Source organism: Sciurus carolinensis, chromosome 11 (assembly GCF_902686445.1).
Source record: "Sciurus carolinensis chromosome 11, mSciCar1.2, whole genome shotgun sequence".
NCBI lineage: Eukaryota > Metazoa > Chordata > Mammalia > Rodentia > Sciuridae > Sciurus > Sciurus carolinensis.
The window spans coordinates 32,608,204-32,625,803 of NC_062223.1; the positions used below are offsets into that span (position 1 = coordinate 32,608,204).

At 37.1% G+C, this 17,600-nt stretch overlaps 1 protein-coding gene across 2 annotated transcripts in view; it reads left to right on the forward strand.

Annotated features, from left to right (window-relative positions):
- The window catches only part of Ckap5 (cytoskeleton associated protein 5), a 100,179-nt gene that overhangs the window by 11,340 nt on the left and 71,239 nt on the right, over positions 1-17,600 (forward strand). Inside the window, exon 1 of one of the 2 annotated variants that reach the window (XM_047518677.1) lies at positions 10,456-10,544. The exons of the other annotated variant lie outside the window; for it this stretch is intronic. The gene's annotated coding sequence lies outside the window, so the exon portion shown is untranslated. Of the gene's footprint in view, positions 1-10,455; positions 10,545-17,600 lie in introns of those variants that run through there. 2 annotated transcript variants of the gene reach the window in all.

The window sequence follows — 17,600 nt, forward strand, 5'->3', positions numbered from 1 at the left end:
CTTGTCTAGACCAGGTGTCTCTGCTATACTCTCTTATAGTACTTGCCTCTGGGCTCTTGTGCACAGCCTGTACTCAGTGCCTAGAGAAGTATCTAATACAGTATACTCTCACATGACTTGACAGGTACAAACCTGTTTTGTGGGTGGGAGAATAATAGACATATTTGAGGGCATTCTTAACATGTACTGGGGAAATCTCCTTTAGTCTTCACAACAACTGAATCACTTTAGACCAGTTCCTTGTCTTCTGTGCCAGTTTCCTTATCTGTCAAAGGTGGATGATAATATCACCTTCAGAGTTACAAGGATTAAATGAGTACACGTGAATTGCTTAGAATAGTACCTGGCACATAATGTATGCACAAGAAGTGTGTGTTAAATAAGGAACCACATGGAGATGGTGATGTTATGATGGGTGATAAAACTGAGACTCAGCTAGTCTGTAGGAAAGCAGGTTTGTTTTTTGTTTTTGTGATACTGGGCATGGAACCCTGGGACACTGTACCACTGAGCTACATTCCCAGTGCTTTTTATTTTTTGAGGCAGGGTCTCACTGTGTTGCTGGCCACTAACTTCCATTCCTCCTGCCTCAGCCTCCTGAGTAACTGGGAATACAGCTGTGTGCCACTCCATCCAGCAAGGTTTAGACTGGAGTATAATCTTGACTAGAACTCTCTACAGCTAGATTTACTGCAGGCAAGTATTCTGTGTTGATTTTGCCAAAGTGAAAGATTCTAAAAATACACTCTTTTAGTGGATTTTATAGTCAAAGAGTAAACAAAAAAATCTTATCTGAAAATTTTATGAATAAGCAGTTCTTTACTTTGGAAAAGAATTTACTTTGGAATTGTGTTAAACATGTTTTCCAACACATTTGAAATAAAAAGTTTTCTTTATAAATAACAAGGAACACTTTTTTATGATTTGATGAAATTTTACCATTTTGAAAATTATATACTAGAGTGCAAAGCACTATGCTAGATGCTGATATGATAATGAACAGAATTTAGTTTCATCTTGAAAAGGGTGGATTAAAAAACAAAACAAAGGAAAACAAAAAACTAATTTCTTTCAAAGAAGATAGGGTGTCCAAAACACATTAAGAGGGAAAAATGTAACTTATAGGATGAATATGGGCAGATCCAGCTTTAAAGTTCCAAGCTAGAATTTTAACATTTTAAAAACTCTTAAAAACATTATTTTAAAGACATTGAAGGTCATTGTAACTTTTTTAAAGGCAGGAATGGGTATTGTTTTCAGAAGTAGTCACAGTTAGCAGTTTTCTATGAATCCTTTCAGAAAATTTTGATGTGCAGTCAAATGTGCAATACTGTATTGGTTTCCTAAGGCTGTTGTAACAAATTACCACATATTTGGTGGTTTAACACAACAGAATTTATTCTCTCACAGTTTTGGAGATCAGAACTCCAAACTGAGATATACAGAGTTAAACATCAAAGTGTCTGCAAGACCATACTTCTTCCAGAGACTCTGAGAGAATCTCTTGTGTCTTCCAGCTGCTGGTGGCTGCTGGCATTTCTTGGCTTGTGGCCACATTACTTGAGCCTCTTCTAATTGTTCTTTGATATGTCTTCACATGACTATCTCCACTGGGTGTCACATGTCCCTTTCTGCCCACCTGGATAACCTACCCATCTCAAGATTCTTAATTTAATCACCTCTACAAAAACCCTTTTTCAAAATAAGGTAACATTTTCAAGTACCAGGAATTGCAAACTTTGAACATGAGCTGTCTTTCTACTTACATTTTCTTTAATTTCTTTCATCAGTAATTTTGTAATATTCAGTCTAAGTTTTTTACCTCCTTGATACAAAATACTTACTTTATGTCTAAGTGTTTTTTTTATGCTATTGTATATGGAATTGTTTTCTTAATTTCATTTTTGAATTGTTCATCTGTTCACAACTGGCACAATTTCTATAGAAATGCAACTAATTTTGCATTGCAATTTTGATTTTGTACCCTGCAACTTTGCTGCGTTTATTAGTTCTAACAGTTTTTTTGTTCAGTATTTAGGAGTTTTCACATGTAGAATCATGACATCTGTAAACAGAAATAATTTTATGTCTTTTCCAATTTGAATGCCTTTTATTTCTTATTAATTGCTCTGGCTAAAACTGTCAATACTATGTAAAGTATAAGTGACAAGAACCATTTACTTAGGGGACTGGGGTTGTGGCTCAGTGGTAGAGTGCTTGCCTAGCACGAGTGAGGCACTGGATTCAATTCTCAGCACCACATAAAAAATAAAGATATTATGTGTGTCTACAACTAAAAATATTTTAAAAAATAAAAAAGAAAAGAACCATTTACTTGGCTTGTTCCTGATCTCAGACAAAAAGCTTTTCAGTCTTTCATCATTGAGTATGTTGTTAGCTTTAGGCTTTATGTAAATCACATTTATTATGTTAAGGGAGTTGTCTTCTATTCTTAGTTTGTTCAGTGTTTTTAATAGGAAAGGGTATTAAAACTTGTTAAATGTTTTTATGCATCAGTTGAGACTGTCATATAATTTTTGCCTTTCATTATGTTAATGTGGTATATTGATTTTTTTCATAGGTTGAACCATTCTCATAACCAAAGGAGTAAATCCTTTTTGATCATGATGTATTATTTTTAATTTTATTTATTTATTTATTTATTTATTTATTTATTTATTTATTTTTGGTACTCAGGTTTGAGCCCGGGGCAGTTTACCGCTGGGCTACAACCCTAGCCCTTTTTATTTTTTGTTTTGAGACAGTCTCACTGAGTTGCTTGGGGCCTTGCTAAGTTGCTGAGGCTGGTCCTGAATTTGCAATCCTCCTGCATCAGCCTCCCCTGAGATTACAGGTATGCACCGCTGCACCCAGCATCATTTTAATATGCTGTTGAATTTGGTTTGCTACTATTTTATTGAGGATTTTTGCATCCATATCCATCAGGGGTATTGATCTGTAGTTTTGTTATATAATCTTTGTCTTTATTATCAGAATAATGTTGGCCTTTGTAGAATGAATTTGGAAGTGTTTCCTCTTCAATTTTTTTTGGAAAAAATTTCAGGATTATTAAGTGAATTCTTTAAGTGTTTGGTAGAATTCTTCAATGAAGCAATTTGGTCCTGAACTTTTATTGTATCACTTAAATCCCTTTTCAGTGATGGTTGATAATAGACTATTCAGCAGAGTGTGGCACCCTGTGTACAAGGCCATAGGAAGGCATTCTCTCCATCTGATACAGATGACTTGGTACCACAAATTGTGCTAGTTGTGAGTAGATGATCCAGAAACTCTCCTTCTCTGTATTATGAAGAAGGAAACACAATTCAGATTTTCGACTTCCTGAATTAGTGCTTTATACTTCTTGCTACATTCTTTTGCAAGACTTAGTAGAATGATAACTAAATTTTACTTTTTGAGTAGCCTGTGTGAATTCTTGCTTTTTGATTTGGGGTCAAGACGTATTTTACCAGATAAATTGCCTGAAAAAGGAAAATGATGATATATAATCCACATTTATGCAAACTATTTGGATTGTCACTCTATCTGTAATACTAGAATAAAGCAAACTGTCATTCCTCAGTGGTAATTTATTTAACCAAGGACCAGAGTATGAGACTTTTGCCATTGTTGCAGTTGTCTTAGTAGCATTGAGGGTGTACTATTAATTATATATAAATAGTTGTGCAGTACTGTTTCATAACATTTTAGAGGTCAGAGAGTTGTCAACACAAACTCATTGTTTTATATATGAGATTATTAAAACCCCCAAAGATTAGGTGACCTCGTAAGTTTTATGGCTAATGGCAGAGCAGGGATTCTAGGATTTTCTCCCCCATCCCTAGCCCAACGCAACTCTCAGATGAAAAAGAAAAGTTAGAGAAGAAAAAGTTTGCCTTCCTACACTTGTGCTTGAACACTGTGGAGTTAAGTTTTTAAATTATAAAATTCTGTTAGCTGGAGGCAGAACTTTTTTTTTTCCCCACCCAGCTAAGGAACTAGATTATTGCCAATATCCTGTGTAACTCTCCTTATTTGTGTCCCTGGTTATATTCTCTGTCTCTTCTATGCTGCTTTTTCAGAATATCCTCGTATGCTTTCCTTTTTGATTTAACCACAAATGCATGTAACTCTAAATACTATATTGTTTGGGTTTGTATAATTTACTGTATATTCTTTAGCAGCTAGCTCTTTTTCACTCACCATGGTTAGATGCATCCATGTGGATACTAATAGCTGTTTTCATGACTAGAATCTTTCCTGTGAATATAACACAACTTTTTTATTGTCTCCTGTCAACAGTTTTTTTAATTGAGATTTAATTCACATACTATAATGTTTTATCTTTTTATGACTTTTAATATGCAGCTATCACTACTAATTACAGAAAATTTCCATCACCCCAAAAGAAACTACATACCCAGTAGCAGTCACTCTTCCCTTCTCCTTCCTCTCACCCAGCTCCTAGCAATCAATTTACTTTGTGTCTCTCAGCATTTACCTAAGCTGGGCATTTCATAACAGTGGAATCATACAACATATGGTCATTTGTATCTGGCGTTTTTCACCTAGCATAATGTTTTCAGAGTCATTCATGTTGTAGCATTTCTTACTCCATTCCTTATTGTGATTGAATGATATTCCATTATATGGATACCACATTTTGTTTGCTTATTCATTAGTTGATGAATATTTGGGTTGTTTCCACTTTGGGGGTATTATGAATAATGCTGCTGTGAACATTTATGTACAAGTTTTTGTGTAGACTTAATGTCTTCAATTCTATTGGAAATGGATTGTTAATTTCAACTGTTTTCTAAAACAGAAGTGTCAATTCATATGCTCACCAACAATATAAAAAAATTCCAGAACCCCTTTTTCCTTTTTTTTTTTTTTGGTACTGGGGATTGAACCCAGGGGCACTTAACCACTGAACCACATCCTAAGCTCGTTTTTGTATTTTATTTAGAGATAGCGTCTCACAGAGTTGCATAGTTTCTGAGACTGGCTTTGAACTTGCAATCCTCCTGCCTCAGCCTCCCAAGCCGCTGGGATTACAGGCCCCTGCGCCTGGCAAGAACCCCTTTTTCTTAAAGCTTTTTATAAGTTTCTTAGATTTTCTTATAAGTTTCTTTTTATCTCCTAATCAAGAGAATTATACTTTTGAAAATAAAGCTGTTTAATGTGACTTACTATATGAAAAGGGTATTATAGAATTTGACTTAGTCTGTGGAAAAACTCATCTGAATATCAAAAATTCATACTGACTAAAGGATATAACATACCCTTTTTTTTCTGGGGGAGGGGAGTACCAGGGATTTAACTCAGTGGCACTCAACCACTGAACCACATCCCCAGCCCTATTTTTGTATTTTATTTACAGGCAGGGCCTCTCTGTGTTGCTTGGCACCTTGCTTTTGCTGAGGCTGGCTTTGAACTCTTGATCCTCTTGCCTTAACCTTGTGAGCCACTGGAATTACAGGCTTGTGCCACTGCACCTGGCTTAACACACATATTTGTTTGTTCTACCTCCTAGAACTACTTTTTGTTGATCCAAACAGGTTGTCAATCCAGACAAAATGATTTGATTACTCACAGATATGATTTCCCCTGCCCACACTAGGAATTGAACCCACTAGGAAGCCCTCTACCAGTGGAGGCTAACCTCAAACTTGAAGTTCTTTTGTCTCAACCTCCCTTTTCATTTGGTATTTCCCTTTGAAAGTGTTGTAAAGTAAGATCTAAGATTCATAACAAATAATCAATGACTTGTTTGTAAATAGAAGAGCATATTACAAACCATTAACATTAAATTGCTTAAAGAACTGGCTTTAAGTCTTATGTAAAATATAGATTTATACTGGAACTTAGTTTTAGTAATCCAATCGTGCTGGAACTTTCATAATTGAAGAGGGTAGAAATACAAAATGATGTAGTTACTTTGGAAAACAGGTAGGTATTTACCTGTAGAAGTAAATAAACAATTGCCGTAGCACTCAGCATTCCTACTCTTGCATTATTTGTCCAAGAGAGATACAAACTTACAGTCATATAAAAACCTATATGAGAAGGATGATAGCAGTTTTTTCTTAATTGCTAAAAGATGTGAACAACCCACATAGATTGAACTGGTAAAGGAACAAAATATATTTATATCACATAGTGGAATACTATTCAGCAATAAAAAGGAAAAAAAAAAACAGCTGTTATGTGCACCTATATGGAATCCATCAGTGTTTTGGGGGTTTTTTGGTTTGTTGGTAGCGGTGTTGGGTCTCATGCATGCTAGATAAGCACTGTACAACCGAGCCATACCTTACCTCTTGATTTCAGGTATATTATACTAAATGGAAGAAGTCAGACTCAAAAATCAACATACTCTCTGATGCCACTTCTGTAATATTGTAGAAAAGACAAAAAAAATACTGTAATAAAAGAATACTAATCAGTGGTCCTAGGAATAAGAAGAGGAGTTGAGTATGAAGGGCACAAGAGAATTTTTTGGACTTACGGAATAGTCTTGATCATGGTGAATATGTGATTCTGTGTTTGTCAGAGCTCAGAACTGTATGCTGAAGAGTAGATTTTACTGTATAAGAGTTATATCTTAGTAAACCCAACGTAAAATAAAAGCTCTTATCTCAGGAAATCTCCCCTCTCTTCTTTAATCCTTGATTTATGCTGCTCTAACAGCTGGGAACACTGGGAGGTTGGAGCATTCAGTCTGAGTGGGCTATATATTTGCTTTTTAGCTTTAAAAAAATATGGTAGATAAACTAGACAATATTTGTTGAACACTGAGATACTATTGTAACCAGAGTCCTAAGTCAGGGGGCCCTAGTCTCAGCCATTTTCCCCAATTAACCAAACAGGAGGCAAGTGGTGGAGAATACAGGAAAGGAATTTTATTATGTGTGACCACATTGGGAAGAAACAGGAGGATCAGCATCTTCAGCCCTCTTTGGGGTATTGACAAGCTTCAGGATTATGTAGGGAAGGAACAAGGTGGTGGGGGTATTCATAGTCAAATAAATAATCTTGATCAAATTGTGGTCTGGTTGATCATTATCTCCATATCAACCATGTACAGTCTTGTTAAGGATAAGAAAGTTACTGCTCCTGGCAGTATTTTCAGCTCTTGTCACAGGATGTTTAATGTATCAGACCTGTGATCCTAAAATCCAAAATAATTGCAGGAGAGAATGACTCAGAGAAAGAATAATTCAGAAAGGCAAGATGGAGTTAGGACAATGACTGAATCTTCCTTAAGGTTTAGGGAAATGACTGGAGACTTTTAGACTCTGCCCCAATGTTCTGGAACAGGACATTGTAGAAGATGTTGATTGACAATCTATTAATTATAATATCCCTTCAAATCTTGAAAACATTCTAGTTACTCTTAACTTGGTGTCTTCATCCTTGAAAGGGGAGGATCATCAGTTTTACGTGAACACTCCTTAAATGATTAACATGTCTACATGTAGAGTTGAGCAGGTATCTGACCCAAAATTTTAGGTAGCAAAGGAGACAGATGTAAAATGAAGGCAGAAATGTTTTTATACTGCTTTTAGTTATCTGTTGGATATCTGCAAACCCAAGTGAAGTCATTACTTTTTAGCAAAAGCAGCCTCTAAGTCTGTGTTACACTATTATTTTTCTCATTTTACAAATAGACAAAAGAAGCATGGCAAGGTTGGAATTTGCCCAGAGCTACACAGTTAATAAATAGTACAGCCAGGGCTTGAACTCATTTTGGCTGTAGAATCCATCACCTTAATCTCTACACTTGACTGCTTTTCCTTTGTTGAATATTATATGGAATAGAGTTCAGTTGATGCTTTAAACTTCCTTTTTCCTTGCTGGTTATGTATGTTATGTATTTTTTCTTCTTTATAATTTTTTTTTTTAAACTGGGGATTGAACCCAGGGGCACTTGACCACTGAGACACATCCCCAGCCCTTTTTTTATATTTTATTTATAAACAGGGTCTTGCTGAGTTTCTTAGGGCCTTGCCAAGTTGCTGACACTAGCTTTGGACTCACCGTCTTCCTGCCTTAGCCTCCCAAGCTGCTAGGATTACAGGGGTGCACCACCAGGCCCGGCTTCTTCTGTTATAACTTATTATAAGCAGAAAAAAATTATGGTATAGAAATTTTTCCAAAGCATAAGAAATGCCATCTTCTAATACATAAATTGTTTCCCCATGTTTTCCAGTTTTTATTATATACATGTGAAATATTTACCAAATCATTCCCTATGTTAAGGAGACAATTACTGCCCAGTAATTTGTTGAATTATGAAGGTCTTATACATTTAATTTAGTCTCTGTATTAAAGAAAAGGAAGCAAGAACCAAAATAGAGCTGGGGACGTAGCTCAGTGGTAGAGCCTTGCATAGCATGTATAAGCATGAGGCTCTGGGTTTAATACCAAGCACTGCAAAAATAGAAGAAGAAAATCCAAGAATTATTCAGAAATATTTATATAAAATGGACCAAAGATAGAAATCCCTGTAGTAATAATTTTGAGCTCTGATGCCTGAGAATGAGCTGTACAATCAATATTTTTTTTCCCCTCTAATTTTTAATTCACTAGAAAGTGTAGCATTGGGTATGATCCATGTGTGTGTGTGTGTGTGTGTGTGTGCGCGCGCGCATGCGCGCGCATGCGTGCATTTATGCTTATTGAGGTTCATCTGCACTCTTATAAAATGCTAGATAATAGTGTTGGTCATATCTTTTGTAATAAATATTTATTGAGTACTTATTCTGTATCACACTGGGAGAAAATGATAATTAAGATACCTTCCAGCCCTTGCCCTAGAGGTGCTCAAAATCTGATGGGGGAGGCTGATCTGCAAACCATTATCCTCAGAACAGTGATAAGCTTGATGGGGATGTAATGAGAGGTGTTAATTACCTAATTCAGAAGTATCATTCACAGTAAATGCATTGAATAGATTGTCTTGGCAGTTCGAAATCAGACTATTCTAATCCTAATCAGTTTCTTTTCCCTACAACTTTAAACTAGAATTCTCTGAGACCTTCAAAATAAGAGTAACCTCAGTGAACCCGCTCCCTGGTTTTCATGTCTGTCCTTTGGAATCTAAATTTCTACTTGAACCCCTGTTCATACCATAGATATCAGGTTAAATGGTCTTTAGCCTCACTGAAAGATTCCCATACTAGTTTGCTAATGGCCTAAGGCGTTAGTAAGTTATGTTTATTCATCTGAAGACCATGCGGGAATATAGGCTTAAAAATACATAAATCTTGGGCTGGGGTTGTAGCTCAGGGGTAGAGTGCTTGCCTGGCAGGTGTGAGGCACTGGGTTTGATCCTCAGCACCACATAAACATAAATAAATAAAGGTATCATGTCCATCTATAACTAGAAAACTTTTTTTTAAAAAGTACTTAAATCGCTTAACTCTTGGTATGATGAAGAGACAAAATGCAGAAATTTTTCCTATGAAAAGAAAATTGAACGTTGTTAATAACCTTTGGAGATCTCAAAAGACCAAGACTTAACTTCCTGAGATACTAATGCATTTTGTCCTTCAATTTTCTCAGTAACTTTTCACATCAAATTAGATGAATGCACATCACAATTATGTTTTCACGCACTGTTTCTTTACTTACATAGAGCTGTAGTGAATTCTTGGCCATTTAAAAAATGTCACGTTTTACTCACAAGAAGTGGGAAGGTAGCCAGGCATGGAGGTGTACAACTGTAATCCCAGAGACTTGGGAGGCTGAGGCAGGAGGAGTTCGATGCCAGCCTCAGCAATTTAGTGAGGCCCTGTCTCAAAATAAAATTTTAAAAAGGACTGGGGATGTGGCTCAGTGGTTAAGCATCCTTAAGTTCGATTCCTGGTACCAAAAAAAAAGGTGGGGGAGTATTTTTCTTCCTATTACCTTTCTGCCTGTGTGATATCATTGCCTACAATTCCTGTTGTATAGAACAGTCTGTGAAAGGGTAAAGTGAGGCATTGCAGGGTGCTGGCATTACTTTCTGGGCATTTGAATTGCCATTTGAAGACTTGTTCAACTTTAAGGATAAAGTTAAAAGAAAGAACAGTTTATAAAATGGTCTCTGTGTATTTGCCTTGGTAGTTTGGCTGTTACCTGCAGTAATTTTTTTTACCCCTGGAGGAGCGATTAGGATTGTGATACTGGGAAATGGTCATTTCCTTTGTCTCTGGACCATTACCAGACCATGACCAGAAGTGGACTCAATGCAGGAGTCTTCCTAGTTGATCCTGCATTTGCCTCTTGCTTGGAAAGCCTTTGTACTGGAGGCAGTATCCTGAGGGCTGCAAAACATTTGGGCAAGGGTATGCTACGGCCCCTTTAAACCTCTAGATGGCTCGCGGAGAGGCACTGAGGGTGGGGCGGGCACTGACAGCGGTGCTCCGGGCCCCGCCTCCAGAGGAGGCGTTTCCCAGTGGTCCGCCGCACCAATGCCTCTGCAGCCCGCCTGCCGGGTATTCCTGCTGATCCTGCTCCGACCTTAGGGCCCCCCCGACCTCTCCCTGCCTGGGAGCGTAAGTGTCAGATTGCCGTTGAGGGGCAAACACCCCTCCGCCCGCCCCCCGTGTCCGTGCCGGAAGTCCTGGTGGACAGTACTGGGGACTTTCCTGGCCTATCATAGGCTAAGGCGGTGAAAGAGCATAAACAATGCCGGCTGCAGTGAGCTAAAGCCTGGGCATCTGCTCTACTTCTGGGTGTTGACAGCGTCCCTAGGGTGTTTGTGGGTGAGCGGCGCCCACGACCTGGCTTTGCCCCGGCCTGGTTCCTATTTATGGTGAGGAGAGGTTTGCTTTTACCAGTGTAAAAACTGGATGGGTGGAGCTGACTCCAGTGCTCTGGGCCTTGGGTCTTAAACCTGGGATTTGGACACCTGGGTAACTTCAGGATGAGTAAGCATTAGGTTTTCAGTCGCCTTGGTACAGTAGAGCAGTAACTCTCAAAGTTGACCTAATTCACAACTGGGTTTAGCTTTCCATCTCCCCAGAGACTTGTGTTTGTATCCAGTCCCCCTTTTGGAAACATTGACAGTGATCATCTATTAGAATCCAGTTAACCTTTCCTGCTGATAGAATAGCACTGTGAAAGACAGCTCTTTACCTGTCTCGTCTCTGAGGGAATTTGCAGGAAACCATGATCCCAGAATAAGAAATGAAACACGGCAGAGTTTGCTTAGATTCCCTGCTAGAGACTTCTGGTCTCCCGTTAATGCAGAATATGCAGCAAGAGGATAACATTTGTCCTGGTTAATGGGTAATACCTGGAGGCAGTAAAGTTTTTAAATTAGAGGGAAAGCCTTGTCATTTTTGTTACCTGCTAGAAATGAGATTTTCTTTGGCCTTTGCCAAGTAATAAACAATCTTAAATTTTCTATGACAGTTACATAATTCTATGCTTCTTTGGTCAGTTGTCCTTCCTAGACATGGTTTGAGTAAAGATTTCTGCATGCATTCTTCTTTATCTTTGTTTCATAATTATTGTCTAATTTTTGAATGAACCTATCACCACACCTTAGTGGTCATTCAAAGGTTTTGGAGGGTTTTTTTGTTGTTGTTATTTTTTATTTTGTGTGTGTGTGTGTGTGTGTGTGTGTGTGTGTGTTTTGAGATAGATACTAGTATGTTGCCCAGGTTGGCCCCAAAGTCCTGGGCTCAAGCAGTCCTGTGTCAACCTCCAAGTAACTGAGACTACAGGTGTACCACCATACCTGACTTAGGGGTTGCAGATTGCTTTTTGAGTAGGCAGAAAATTTCCTTAAACTTCCCTCAGACTTATTCTATGCTTCTGCAGTAGCATCTCATTAGCCAGAAGTGATAGTCCAGGAAAGGTAATCAAGTCCTGATCTCTTGTATTATAATAGTGAAGAGTTTTTGAGGGTCATGATTTTGGGAATTTGCCATTAATAATTTGCAGTTGCACTGCCAATGCTTCTTTTCAAGCAGAAGTCAAAAACAATCTAGTTAGTAGCTCTATAATTATTCTTATAGACTCTCAAAATACAGGAATTTAAAATAAAAGAACACCACACTTGAGCCCTTGGGTGTTTAGGGGAAAATGGTGGACTGTGAAGTAGGAGACAAGTTCTAGGCCCAGCTCTAACATTACTCATGATGTAATCTCTCTGTACCTTACGTTAGCTGGTTGAAGAATAAGAAAATGGTAGATTACTGAGGCCTATATTTTACAGTAGAACATGGTACATAGTAAAGTTATTTGAACACTAAATGGAAAAATTGAACAGTTTGGAATTCTAAGTTCTACCTTTATGTGTAACCTTAAGCATTTCTTTAACCCTGGTCTAAAAACAGACAATTGCATCTAAATGTTTTTCCCCAACAGTGTGAGCTACATGGTATTTGAGCTCTTTGAGACATTAGATATAGCAATGGGGTAAGGTGATGATGTTTCTGTAGGACAGATTTATTTTAGCTGGTCTCTTTGCCTTTGCCTCCTAAGAGCTCTGAACAATTTGAAATTTCTAGAGATATTTCAGTAGGGACTAGATTGTATGATCCATATAGTAAGCATAATATATAGTTCAGATTAATCTTACTAATGCTTCTCTTTCTTGGCAATTTTATTTGCTCTCAAGGCATCAGACCCTGCTATTCAATGAAAAAATTTGATTTTCTATTTTTATGTTTATGAAATTCAGACCCCTCTTTTCATTCCTGGTACCATATTTTCAATCACTTCAGATTTCTCAAGTCTAAAGCCAAATCCATCATAATTTCTTACCTTTCCTCCCAAAGACTCCTTCAGTTCCTCCTACCCCACCCCTTTCCATCTACTGTCAAGACCTCTAGTTCTGGCTCTTTTTAATCTTTTTTTTTTTTTTGTACCGGGGATTTGAATCCAGGGGTGCTTAACCACTGAGCCACATCCCAGCCCTATTTTATATTTTATTTGGAGAAGGGTCTTACGGAGTTGCGTAGGGCCTCACGAAGTTGCTGAGGCTGGTTTTGAACTCATAATCTTCCTGCGTCAACCTCCCAAGCTGCTGGGATTGCAGGAATGTGCCACAATCTTAGTCCTGGAGTACTACACTAATTCCCTATCAAATCTCTCTATTCTACTTTATTTCTAATTTATTCTACCTAAATTTATCTATGTGAAGTAAGTAGGATGATGTCATTGCCCTGCTTCAATAAACTAGCATTTCCTTCTGTTTAGCTTAATATAATTATCTCTAGATCTGACCATAGCCTCCTTTTCTGATCTTACACTCCCATAATGGAGTGTTCTCTAGACATGGTCACTATTTTCCTACTTCCAAAATTTTGCCTTTCATGTTTTTTCAGCCTACAATATTTTTTTGAGTGTGTGTGTGGTGCTGGGTATTTAGCCCATGGTCTTCTGTATACGAGGCAAGCACTTAAAATATCATCTTTGCCACTGGGTGTTTTGTTGGTGGTGGTCATAGCTGGTGGTTTGGTACCAAGGATTGAACCTAGGGGCACTTAACCACTGAGCCAATCCCCAGCCCTTTATTATTTTGTATTTTGAGACAGGGTCTCACTAAGCTGCTTAGGGCCTCACTGAATTGCTGGGACTGGACTGACTTTGAACTTGGGATCCTCCTGCCTCAGCCTCCCAAGTTGCTAGGATTACACGTATGCACCACTGCACCTGGCTTTTTAGTTTAGTTTTTTTTTTTTTTTTTTAAACAGCCTTATTGAGGAATATAATTTACCTACTATGCAGTTAACCCATTAAAAGTTTGTAAATCATTGGGCTTCAGTATACTCATTTGTGTTAACCATCACCACCAACAATTTAAGAACATTTTCATTACCTTAAAAAAACTCTCAAACATCTTAGCCATCAAACACCACCACCACCACCACCACCACCACCACCACCACCAATTCCTTCAAACATTCAAGTCCTAGGCAACGACTAATCTATTTTCTGTCCTAGTCTTGATTTTTGTAAAAATGGAATCATAACATGTAGTCTTTTTTGAATGGTTTCTTTGATCATAATGTTTTCAAAGTTCATCCATGTTATAATCTGTCAGTACTTACTTTCTTTATAATAATGTTTCGCTGTGGATTTTACACATTTATCTATTTGATAGTTGATGGGCATTTGGGTTATTTCCACTTTTGGTTATTATGAATGTTTGGTTTTAATTTTCTGTATATATTGAAAATATTGTGGAAACTGGAAAGAAAAAAGGAAAAAATAAAAGGGAGGGAGAATCTTATGAAAATAGAAGGGAGACCAGTACAGTAGAGTAAGAGGAGAAGGGGAGGGAAAGGGGAGATACAGGGGAATGAGAGTGACCAAATTATACTATTGTATTATGTGCATGTACAAGTACATAACAAAGTCCACTATTATATATGTTTATAATGCACACACACACACAGATAATTCTGTTGTTAATCTCAAGAAAAGGTTTTCTTTTCAACTCACTAGGAATGAGTGTTGCCAGGGGAGGTGTTGAACTGCATGGTTACCATTAAATCACAGACTGTGGTATGTCTCTCTTAGCCAAGGGCAGATGAAGAGCATTTTAAGGTCCAGCTAGTTGTTAGTCTGGGTTATGATGCAGCTGCTGATTTGGGATAATTCTCCCTTCCCAACTAACTGTATTTTAAATTTCTCTAGGGCTGGGGAGATAACTCAGTTGGCAGAGTGCTTGCCTTACAAGCACAAGGCCCTGGGTTAAATCCCTAGTACCGCAAAAACAAATAAACAAAAACAATTTCCCTAAGTGACCTAAATCTTTTGGGGGCAAATAAACTATTTTTCATATATACTCTCATTTGTTCTTTTATTTTTGTTGGGTTAAGCAATTACTAAAATATGTCTTCATTATTTGTAAAATGTGAATAGTTTAAAGTATGTATTTATCTAGAAGCCATATGTTAATAAATTGTAATGTCACTAAACTAGGAATCAAGAACCTTCTGTGCGCCAGTGTCCCCTGCTTAAGTGACCTTGGACAACATACTTAACTGCACTGTTTTTCTGGATGTTAAAAGGGGATAGTGATGCTTGCTTTATACCATTTTCATTCTTTTTTTTAAAATATAGTTTCTTTTAGTTGTAGATAGACACAACACCTTATTTTTTAGTTGTTGATGGATCTTTTTTTTTTTTTTTCATTTATTTATATGCAGTGCGGAGAATCGAACCTAGTAACTCATGTGTGCTAGGCAAGCACTCTACTACTGAGCTACAACCCCAGCCCTTTTTTTTTTTTAAAAAACTTTGTGAGTATAGAGATAAATAAGATAAAGTTCTTGCTTAAGAGCATCTTATGTGTAGTTCAGTAGGGAAGAGCCACATTACTAACATCTTTTTTTAAAAAAAGGAAAGAAAGAAAGAAAAAAAAGCCATGAAACCAAATCAAGCTGCGTCTGGTAGCCCATATCTGTAATCACAGGGACTCCGGAGGCTGATGCAGCAATGTTACTAGTTCAAGGCCAGCCTCTAGTGAGGCCCTATTTCAAAATAAAGAATTAAAAGACCTGGGGATATCTGCATTGGAATTTCTTATTCCATAAGAAAAAAATAAATGCAAAATATAATAAGAATAAAAAGGGCTGGTGATATAGCCCAGTGTACCCTAAAATAATTTAATCACATATTAAAATATGACTGAAAGTGTGACATAATGTCGCAAAATATTTTTTCTCATCATAACTTCAGAATAACAGTATGGGCTGGGGTTGTGGCTCAGTGGTAGAGAGCTTGCCTAGCATGTGAGGCACTGGGTTCAATTATCAGCACTACATATTAGTAAATAAGTAAAATAAAGGTCCATCAACAACTTTAAAATATTTTTTTGAAAAATAATGTTATATATTTTATGCATTAAAAAAATATTCTCTGAAAGGATTTTTAGACCTCAGAGGTTAGTGGCACACATAAAAAAGAACTCTCGGGCTGGGGAGATAGCTCAGTTGGTAGAGTGCTCGCCTCACAAGCACAAGGCCTGGGTTCGATCCCCAGCACCGCAAACAAAACAAAACAAAACTCTCTGTAGGCTAGTAAGACTAAATGAGAGATAAATAGTGTTAATTTCATTTTATATTTGTACAAGCAGGAGAGGGATACTCAGCCTTTCACTCATGTATTAACTAAACCAAAAGAGGATAAAGAAAGGCTTCAGTTTCAGTTCCTTATTGGGTCAGTGCAGAAATAAAAGTAAAGAAAGTGAATTATAACAAAAGTATAGGGTGTCTATATGTTATAGTACATTTTATTCATTTTATTTTCTTTCAAGTGTTTAATTTTTGATTTATTAATGACTATATCATTTTCAGCTAACTTATGAACAAAATTCTAACTAAATTAAGTTTGAGGTATTTATGTTCTTTTAATTCTATTAAGTTGCAAATTAAAGTCAAGCGTAATTTTAAATGAAATATTTTCAAATTAGGAATGCCAAATACTCATATAAATTGAGAACATTTATTGTACCTTTGCTGGATGTTAAGTACCTCATCTAAGAGTTCTACAAGAACTAATACATAATCCATACAATGATGCTCTGAGGTAGGTAATCCTCTCTCTCCTTTACACGAATGTGTGCTGAGGCAACATACATTTGCCTAAGTGTACTTATCCAAGGTCTCACCTCAAATTGGTAGTGGGTTTTTTTGTTTTTTGTTTTGTTTGTTTGTTTTGGTACTAGAGATTAAACCTAGGGGTGCTCAGCCCTTTAATTTTTGTTTTGAGACAGGGTCTAACTAAATTGCTGAGGACCTCATTAAATTTTAAAGGCTAAGACTGGTCTTGAACTTGTGATCCTCTTGTTTCAGCCTCCTGAGTTGCAGGGATTACCGGCATTTGCCACCATGCTTGGCAAATCATTAGTGGTTTTAAAGATATTCTTTTTTCTTTAGATTCCTAGGCAAAAATTGAAGGTGATAAACATAATTTGTATGCTTATAACTCCTAAATTTTAATCATTGTGTCACTTCTCCTTTTGAGCTTCAGGCTTGAATCCCCAACTCCTGCCCACATCCGTACTTGTTTAGTGTACGTCAGCTCAGCTTGTCCAAGACCCCTTCTCCATCCCTCTCTTAAAACTCCCTCAACATTCACTCAGCAAGGGCCTGCATTGATACTTGCAGTGCTGCTATCCTTAGGTCTAGGCTACCATCATCTTTTTTTAGACCTTTTTTTGCAGTCTTCTCTTTTCCCTCCATTTCTGCTATATTCCAAGCCATTCTTTACATTGTTTTATATTATCTTTGAAAAAAACAAGGCTTGATAATGTATGTAATTTTACCAGTAGCAGTCCTCCAAAATCTTTTGTCTTGGGGTTAAAATTCAAATTCCTTAACATTTGCTTACAAAAACCCAGGTTCCAAACTTGACAGCTTCCCAACCTTTATTTTCCATCTTATTCTTCTCTTTGGATTTATACTTGAGCCTTGCTGAATAAACCTATCAAAGTAAAAGAAGTTAGAATAGATGCTGTGAAAGTTTCTAAGATATTGTCTCTATTTCTGTATTCATCTGTGGTTATAGTTTGTGAACCAGCACAAGAGTTTGGACCACGCTTTTTTTAGTTTGTTTCTTTGTTTGCAGTGCTCAGGATCTAACCCCAG